This window comes from Peromyscus maniculatus, chromosome 13, assembly GCF_049852395.1.
Source record: "Peromyscus maniculatus bairdii isolate BWxNUB_F1_BW_parent chromosome 13, HU_Pman_BW_mat_3.1, whole genome shotgun sequence".
Lineage (NCBI taxonomy): Eukaryota > Metazoa > Chordata > Mammalia > Rodentia > Cricetidae > Peromyscus > Peromyscus maniculatus.
In genome coordinates this window covers 24217178-24225693 of record NC_134864.1, presented here as the reverse complement: position 1 = coordinate 24225693, position 8516 = coordinate 24217178, and the positions used below count along the sequence as shown (strand labels likewise).

The 8516-nt window shown below is 46.2% G+C and overlaps 1 pseudogene across 7 annotated transcripts in view; it reads left to right on the top strand.

The window, feature by feature from the left end:
- Positions 1 to 7442, top strand: part of LOC143268285 (putative sperm motility kinase W pseudogene) — a 34112-nt pseudogene extending 26670 nt beyond the window's left edge. For 6 of the 7 annotated variants that reach the window (XR_013044019.1, XR_013044022.1, XR_013044021.1 and 3 more), the window contains 2 exons: positions 1444 to 1540; positions 4689 to 7442. The product of XR_013044019.1 is annotated as a putative sperm motility kinase W pseudogene, transcript variant X3 (transcript). Of the gene's footprint in view, positions 1 to 1443; positions 1541 to 4685 lie in introns of all 7 variants that reach the window. The other variant, XR_013044023.1, reaches the window with a different exon arrangement.
- Positions 7443 to 8516: the final 1074 nt, after the last annotated feature.

Genomic DNA, 8516 nt, shown 5'->3' with positions numbered 1-8516 from the left:
GTACCGTTTTTCTTATATTAGTTATAGCTTTTTTCCTTTTTTCTTTTTATTAAAATGGAAAAGGGGAAATATGGTGATATTTTATTTGTACTGAAATGTGATTTTATTTGTATGTTAATACATAAATTTGCCTGGGGGTCAGAGCTAATAGCAAGCCCTAGCAGAAGTCCGGCAGTGGTAGCACACGCCCTTAATCCCTATCACATGACAGGCAGATCTCTGTGTGTTCAAGGACACCACCAGCATGGAGACACATGCCTTTAATCTCAATACCAACCATAGAAGACCTGGAGGTCTGTACAGGCAGTGATGAGGAGGTCATGTGGTTGAGTTTACAACCAATGAGAAGGCAGACCAGAAAGTCAATAAAAAGCACAAACACACAGGAAGTAGTTCTCTTGCAGAGAGTTAGGACAGCAGCGGCAGTGAAGGGTAAGGTTTTTAATCTCAGCTCTTAGCTATTGCTCTGACCTGTTGGCTTTTAACTCTGTATTTGGCTCTGTGTTTCTTATTTAACAAGACAGTTACATCTGGGGTATTGGTGCAGGATCACTTATAAGAAGATTGACTCAAGGGCAGCTTGAACCCCCTCCCCCATGCCTGTACCAGCACTGGCCTCAGCTTAGAAAAGCTATGTTTCTGGAGCTCTCTGACAAACTGGATATCTTGCCATTCTCGTCATTGTTGTGGTTCATAGGCACCCCAGCTGGGCAGGACTATTTATGGCTTCTTCCTCAACAACCTCCTTCTTAAAAGCCTGAAATGATCTGAGATACTCACCCGCAAAGGCCTCTGACACATCATACTGGCTTAGACTTCTGAATAAGTAAATATTGGCCTCTTTGATCCACTGAGGCAAAAACTACTAAGGTGTCTTAGTTATTTTTGCTGTAATAAGACACCATGATCAAGGCAAAAATCTTATAAAAGAGTGTGTTTAATTCAGCTTCACATTTTACACAATTAGTGACCATGATATTAGAGCAAAGGCATGGTGAGGATCAGCTAAGAGTGCACCCACACCCACAAGTAGCAGGCAGAGAGGGAATCACTGAGAAAGACATGGGCTTTGGAGACCTCCTAACCCACCCCCAGTGAGACACCAGCTCCAACATGGCCACTCCTCCTAATCCTTCCCAAGCAGTTCTATGACTGGGGCCCAAAAATGAGCTTATGAGTCTGTGGGGAACATTCTCATTCAACCATTCCATAGATCCTTAGCATTATCAAAGGAGAAAAAAGATCTTTGAGGGAAAAGTAGTGACAGCTACTGAAGGCTAATGAGAGCAGGGTGCTATTTCTTGTTCACATGGAACAGTTGTGAGTAGAAAAGCAGCAGCATGTAGGTCCGTGGTCTGGGTAGCAATTTCATGGCTATTCTCCAGGGAGTAGATTTTTGCAACCTAAGGAACTCAGATGTACCTGTGTTGTCTTGGTTTCCAGGTATTGGGTTGACATTTTCGCAGGACTTGTCAGGAGAGGAGCCACGTAGTTGCTCAACCTAAATTCTAAGCCTGCTGTTCAGAAAGAGACCTCAGGAGTAAGTACATGGTGCTACTTACTATAGCTGGGTGGGCAACACTCTGAAATTTAACCTTCTCTGGCCTCGCAGGGACAGAGTGGGCACACAAATCGTATCCTGGAAAGCACGGAAGAGGATCTGTGCTACATTTTTGTCAGAAGTGCCTGTTCTCCAAAGGTTGCAACATCTGAACACAAACTGCCTGTCCCACATCATGATAGCATCTATTTTGACTTAATAACTGATTGTGCTGAGGAAGAATCTTGATGGCTACACAAAGAAGAGGCCGAGACACAATCTGAACAGACCAAAACAATAATCAAATACTGCCACAAAACAAAACCTAAAGCACCCACTTGGATGCAGACAGCAAGGTTAGAGTTGGACACTAGACCTGAGCCCTTCAATGCTCCATAACTCTTTCTCAGAAAAGGATCTGATGAGAATGAGGGGTGGAGTCTGGGCAGGATGCTCTCTGAGTTATGAGCACTGACTACCTCCCCTGCTTAGGGAACACCATTCATAGACTGCAGGAACACATCCAAATAGGGAAATCTGATGATCCAGGTCATGTCTCTGGGCAGCTGAAAACCCTCAGTCACCGACTTTGGCAGTTGCACCACCACAGGAGTCACCCACTACAAGGTATTCAGAAACACCCATGGTCCACCAAACATGAGCAAAGTTCACAGACTCTTCCAAGTGAGACCTGCCCAGACCACACCATCTTAGCTTGGCTCTCTGACCTTGGATGTGACTCAAACATCATCTGTGCATCAGTGCAGAAGAGAAATTCTGAGAAAAATATGGGGATATTTCTCACCATGAAAGGCTGTCCAGAACCTGGTCTTATCTGAAGGACCTCTGCAAAGATTGGGACCCTGGCCATGGACGTTCCATTGCCACACCAATACCTCCACTTCTGCTTTTTCCCTAGAAAACAAGAGCCAGTGATCATGCTCTTGACCTTTCAGGCATCTTTTCTAAGATTGGCACCTACTCAAGGACAGGTCATGGGGTAAAAGTGTCTTCATGGTTTTTCTTTTTCTTCTTTTTTCCCAAGGAGACCCACCAGATTGAACCGAGATCCCCCGAGTTCACAAAAGACTGTCCTTTGTATGAGATTCAGAAAACCCTCAGAAGCAATGCCCTTGCCACATGGGCAGCACCCTGATTTGCAAACTGCTTCCACACTGAAATAGTCATTGCAGAAGCAGAGGCGGAGACTGAAGACATGCCATTCAGGAATCTTTTGCCACCTGCACCTCAAAAGAGATGCATACTGGTATCTTCCCCAGATTGAAACGGCAATGCCGTCACACCTGTGTGATAGTGTTTAGAGACAGGCCTTCTGTAGGGAGGCAGGGACAGATTTTGTTCTGAGGGCAGGCCTTTCAGCATGCACTGAGGTCCAGCTAGAAAGAAGTCCCTATCTTATGAGGACCCAGAGTTGAGCAGCCTCTGCAGAGCAGGAAGGAGCCTCTCCAGAAACCCACTCATCTGTTATCTGAAGAATATTAACTGCAAAGCTTTTCCTCTAGTCGCTGAGCAATAGCTGAGGGGCTGAAGCCCAGGACACATCAAGGAAGGCAAAGGGGCCCAGCACTAAGCAGGACCTCACTCAGAAGAAGCCTGACACAGGGTAGAATACAATGTCTGAACTGGCAAACCTGGTTTTCCATGTGCTCACAGGAATCCATTGGCAGAAAAAGTCAGACTCTTCCCCAAAGACAGACAAGTATAGGTTCTCTTGAAATGACCATGTTCCCAAGCTTAAATTTCAGGATTATCATCCACTTGCAATATCTGATTGAAATAACACCTGAACAATTCTACTTTGTGACTGAGTAGGAACAGCCTGTGAGCTGCAGTCTACAATATCAATGCTGTAGATATTTGTCTGGAGACACACAGTAGAGCCAGGTACACACTGCAAGGGCACTGGGGAAATGCAAATGGAGAAAATGGATGGAACTGATCTAAGGGTCCTACAGCCTGCAGACCAAAGAGACCCAGAAACCTCATTTGTTGTGTGACCTCCATCAAAGCCACCTAATGGGACCTCACCTCCTTAAATTGTAAATTTCTGATCAGAATGCTTGCTCTTCCTCCTCTTGAGAGCTGCAGGTAGAGAATGTCAAAGAGCTTATTTTGAATAACTCTTTGTTTAATATAGAAGCCAGTGTGTATGTGTCTGAGTATCTGTGTCAATACTACAACACAGAGGTCCAAGTGCTCAGCCTGGAAACCACATTGACTCCATGTCATCCTTCCCTCCCACTTGTCTCTCCTGATAGACAGCATTTCTGTGCAGGATTCCAGGCCGTTATGTTCTGACTGCAACCTCAGCTTCCTGAAATCTCTCTACCTTGCGCTAATGGGGGTTCAAACTGAACCCAGGCTTAAAGAATCGCCAGGGACTCATCTCACTGCAATTTTGCTCATGCTGTGATGTACAATAGAATTTTTGACTTGGGTATCATTCCTGTGTGTGCATATGGAGGCTGGCTAAGCCAGACAGCTGGACACTCCAAATGTCTAGGGAGGCCAGCCTGCAGGACAGGCTTTGGCTGCTTTGGTGAGATTTACTAACTTCTCCAACCTCTTAGGTTCCCAGTTATATGTGAAGACTGACTTCAGACTTCCTCAAGGGTGTTTTGGGAGCAGTGAAACCCTAGTGGATTTAATCAACGCATTAGATCACTCAAACATCATCATTCAGATGTTTCAGTTGATAAAGAGAAACAGTTGTTATCTGCAGAATGGGGGTCCTAGCAGAAGGAAAGAACCCTCAAAGTGCAGAAGAGTCAGCATAGTGTCTTCCTTGCTTGGTGCTATGGGAGGCAGCCATCTGGACCAGTATGTGCCATAGCCATGAACCAGGGCATTGAACACAGACATTTGAAGCCAAAAAACATTCTGCTATAGAATGCAGGATTAACAAAATGGGTGACTTTGGAGACCAGGCTCTGGACCAAAAGAACCTGGGGACATTCTAGACACATTCTCCTTCTCTTTAGAGAGAGAGAAAGGGGGAGAGGGAGAGAGAAAGGCGGGGGAGAGTGAGAGTGGGAGAGAAATATCAATGAATATGTACTTTTGAATATGTGATGAAATGAACCTGAGGTGGACATCCCAAGTCAGTGTTTTCTTCTTGTTTCAGCAGCATTGTCATCTTTAAAGGGACCACTTTTCAAGCATTGCAGCAGAGGACTCAAAGGATGATAAAATCTTTCCATCTCATCTCCAAAGTAGCAATCATCCTCCACTGACTGTAAACTGTCCTCCTGAGGTGGAAATCTACAGTGGAATTTCTGAGGAGGAAACATCAATGATCAGTGACAAATGCTCACCATGTTTTTCTCTTGAGGAAAGAGCCAACTTGGCAAGCAGCACAGCCCAATGCTCTTGACTGACATAGTTAAAATATCCATGGCACCCAAGCATCTTGATGAAATGGAGTTCCATCCAGCCACGGCTGTATCTTGCTGTTGCACCACATACACTAAGGGCTTACTTCAGAGTGCTGCTAGCTGGTAGAAATGGGAGAAAGATCATCAATGTATTGCTATGACATGATGTGCAGAGGTGGCCGCATGCTCCTCAAGAAATCCCAGAGACGTGCGAGGCTAAAGGAGCCATGGAAACCTCCTTCTCTTGTTCACCACCCTGCTCTCCCTCTGTATGCCTGCTTCACTCCAGATGAGGAATGAACTCCTCGATAGGTGCCCTGACTCCTTGAATTTCATCTTTCCGCTTACAGGGTATCCTAAGTCTAAACCTGGCCTCTAACCACTAAGAGAAATTGCTAGAGGCTGTAAGAAAAGGCTGAGTCCATCAGATGGACAGCAGAAGAGCTCACAATGTGCAGAGCCAGGCTCATTCACCCAGGCCATTTTTTCAGCCTTATGTCTCAGAATTGAGACAAAGAGGGACCGTTTGAAGAGTTTGAGAGGAACTCCTTGTAAGTGATCCGCATTGGAGCACACACCAGGCTAAAGTGATGGAGAAAGCTGTTCCCTTGAGAAAATGCACATGACTGAAAGCTGCTAGGGGACTCCTGCAGAGAACAGAGTGTCAGTCAATGGGAAATGTGCCTGGGGCCTAACATGGAAACAGTCACCATGGGCTATATATTGCCTCCTGGTGTTGGTCTATTTCTTACTCGGACCTCACTGTGAGGGATGAGTGTCCTGTATCTAAGGCTGTGGGCTGGGCTGCAGTTCTGTCCCTACAGACCAGGGAGCTGATTTCAGTAACCTGTGGAACTTTTTCACTGCTATCTAGCTTGTTAGTTGTTGAGTTGCAGCTTCACAAAAAACTGTCTTCACAGGAGGACAGTGGCGACCTCACCTCATGGCCTGCTACCCGCAAAAAAAGAACCAGAAAAATACATACACGGTCCACTTATCATTGGCCAGGGTGCATTTTTCTCTGTGAAACTGGCCTGTCATTGCCTCCCAGGCACCCAGGTGGCTATAAAAGTTGTAGACAAGGGAGAGCAGGACCTCTGGTTATCATGTCAGATGGCGACCCTGGATAAACTACACCATCCTAACATGATTTGCCTCTTCCAGGTTATAGTAACACCACAATATTTCTACTTTGTGACAGAGATCACCCCAGGAGGAGACTTGTTCCAACTAATAATGGAGGAGGGCAGGCTGAAGGAGGAAAAAGCACTGAAAATATTCGTGCAGATCCTATCAGCCATCAAGATTTGCCATGACCTTGACATCATCTATTGACCTGAAATCTGAAAATATCCTTCTAGATGAGGAGGGCAACGTGAAGCTGGCAGACTTTGGTCTTGCCACCAGGTTAGAGCTGGCACTGTACTGCATGAACATGTGGGACCAAGACCTTCAATACCCCAGAACTGGTACTGGGAGAGGGCTATGACAGGAAGAAGGCTGATGTGTGGAGTCTGGGTGTGCTGCTCTATTTTATCACCACTGGGTACCACTTCTTCTGAGGAAGCACCCTGGAAGAGATGGAGGAGAATATCATAAAAGGGACCTATGACAATCTAGATCAATTCCCTGGGCAACTTGAAAAGCTAATTCACCAAATGTTCACAGTTGACACAGAGAAGAGGCCCTCCATTGCAGACTTCCAGCATCATTCTTGGGTCATGAAATGGGAAGAAAACATCCCAAGTGACAATTATTTACATCCCAATGTCCTAGACACACTGTCGTGTTGGGTTTAATATCAATGCCGTCTTGGAATCCTTTGTAAAGAGAAACTACAATGAAATGATGGGGACATACCTCATCATCAAATAGCAGGCATGCAAGGAGCTGGGGTTTTCACTAGGCTCCACCACCTCAGCCAAGTCTGTGGACCCTGTGGTTGCACCTCCCCCATCTCCAGTGCACCTCTCTATCTCTGGTCTTCAGCTAAAACAAAGGGCCTGTGAGCACACCTTTGGCCTCTTCCACACCCAGCCCTCACAACAGCACCTGTCTGTTGTTCTGACATCACCAGGGCAGAAGGTGGCTAGAAGTGCCTCCATGAGCTATGTTGTCCCCAGAAGAAGAGCTCCACTTGTAGCTTTGTCCCCCATTCAGAGCTGAGGCACTCCCAGTACCTACAGTGGCATATTGGAAGACAAATTGACCTGACACTTTGGCCAGACTTTGACATGGAAAAGGCATCACTGCTATGTATTACGCTTTGTATAAATAAACACTGATTGGCCAGTGGCCAGGCAGGAGGTATAGGTGGGGCAAGGAGAGAGGAGAATGCTGGAAAGTGGATGGCTGAGGGGGAGAGACCTGCCAGCCACCGAGATGACAAGCAAGATGTAAGATACCAGTAAGCCACGAGCCATGTGGCAACTTATAGATTAATAGAAATGGGTTAATTTAAGATAACAAGAAGCCTGCCACGGCCATACAGTTTATAAGTAATATAAGCATCTGAGTGATTATTTTATATGTGGGTTGTGAGACTGCAGTGCTTGGTGGGAACTGGAGAGCTCTCCAGCTACACATCACCCCTTCAGATCATTGGGTGCTTCAAGAGACTAGAGCAGAGAATCAGGGCTTGTCTGTCAACAGTGTGCTGCTTCCCTCGGGCTCCAAACACACAAGCCCATCCTATGTTCACCAATGGAGTGGCTCCCCTGAAAGAGGCAACCTGCAGAGCCCAGTGAGGAATTGGGCATGCAGGTATTGCCTATGCTGGCTTTCCCAGCATGCTTTTCTCTATAACATCACTATGTTTCAGACTTCATTTCCCAAGCTGCCTTTCTCTGTATTGGCATGCCACTACAAAATACCTTTCCCATAGTGCCTCTCATGTCCACCACTTCTATTTCCCTTTACATGGCTAAAGTTTCTAAAGTCACATTTCAGCTTTAATATGGGAGATTTGAGTCAAAATTTTTGCTTTTTCACCACTGGAGATAGGAGATGTCTGTTCTCCCTGAGCTGGCTTTTTTTTTTTTTTTTAAATATGTTTCCTTTGCTGACACTTTCACTGGAGCAAGTGCTGCTTATTCCAGGAAGTTGCTTTTGTGCCCAAAGGAAAAATCCCTGGGGACTTGTTCATCTCCCCTAGCTAGTCAGTAAAAAGAAGTGAACGCACTCAAACAAAGCATTCCTACTATTTCTTCAGAGAGACTCCTTCCCAGACAGCTCTGGGTTCATTCCCAGCTCGTCCTTTTCTTCACAAACAGTCGCCATCACCACAGTGGTAGCTTTGTTCCTCTGCTAACTGCTTCTGGAGGTAGGGGCTTCTCTCCCTGAATCTGCCTTATCTTCCCCCGCCCCAGCAGCGCCCTCCCCCTGCCAGCCGCCCTTGCAGCCACTGCCTGGAAACCAGACACTGACTTTTTTGACCCAGTGGACTTCCTTAGGTCCACCATGTTTTGGGGAGGAATCTATCCTTTCCCCAACCTGTCCTGGCTCAGATGCTCCCCAGACAGTCTCTTATGTGCAGTGCAGGTGCAGATGCAGCTCAGCTTTATTGCCTCCTCCTCCTCCTG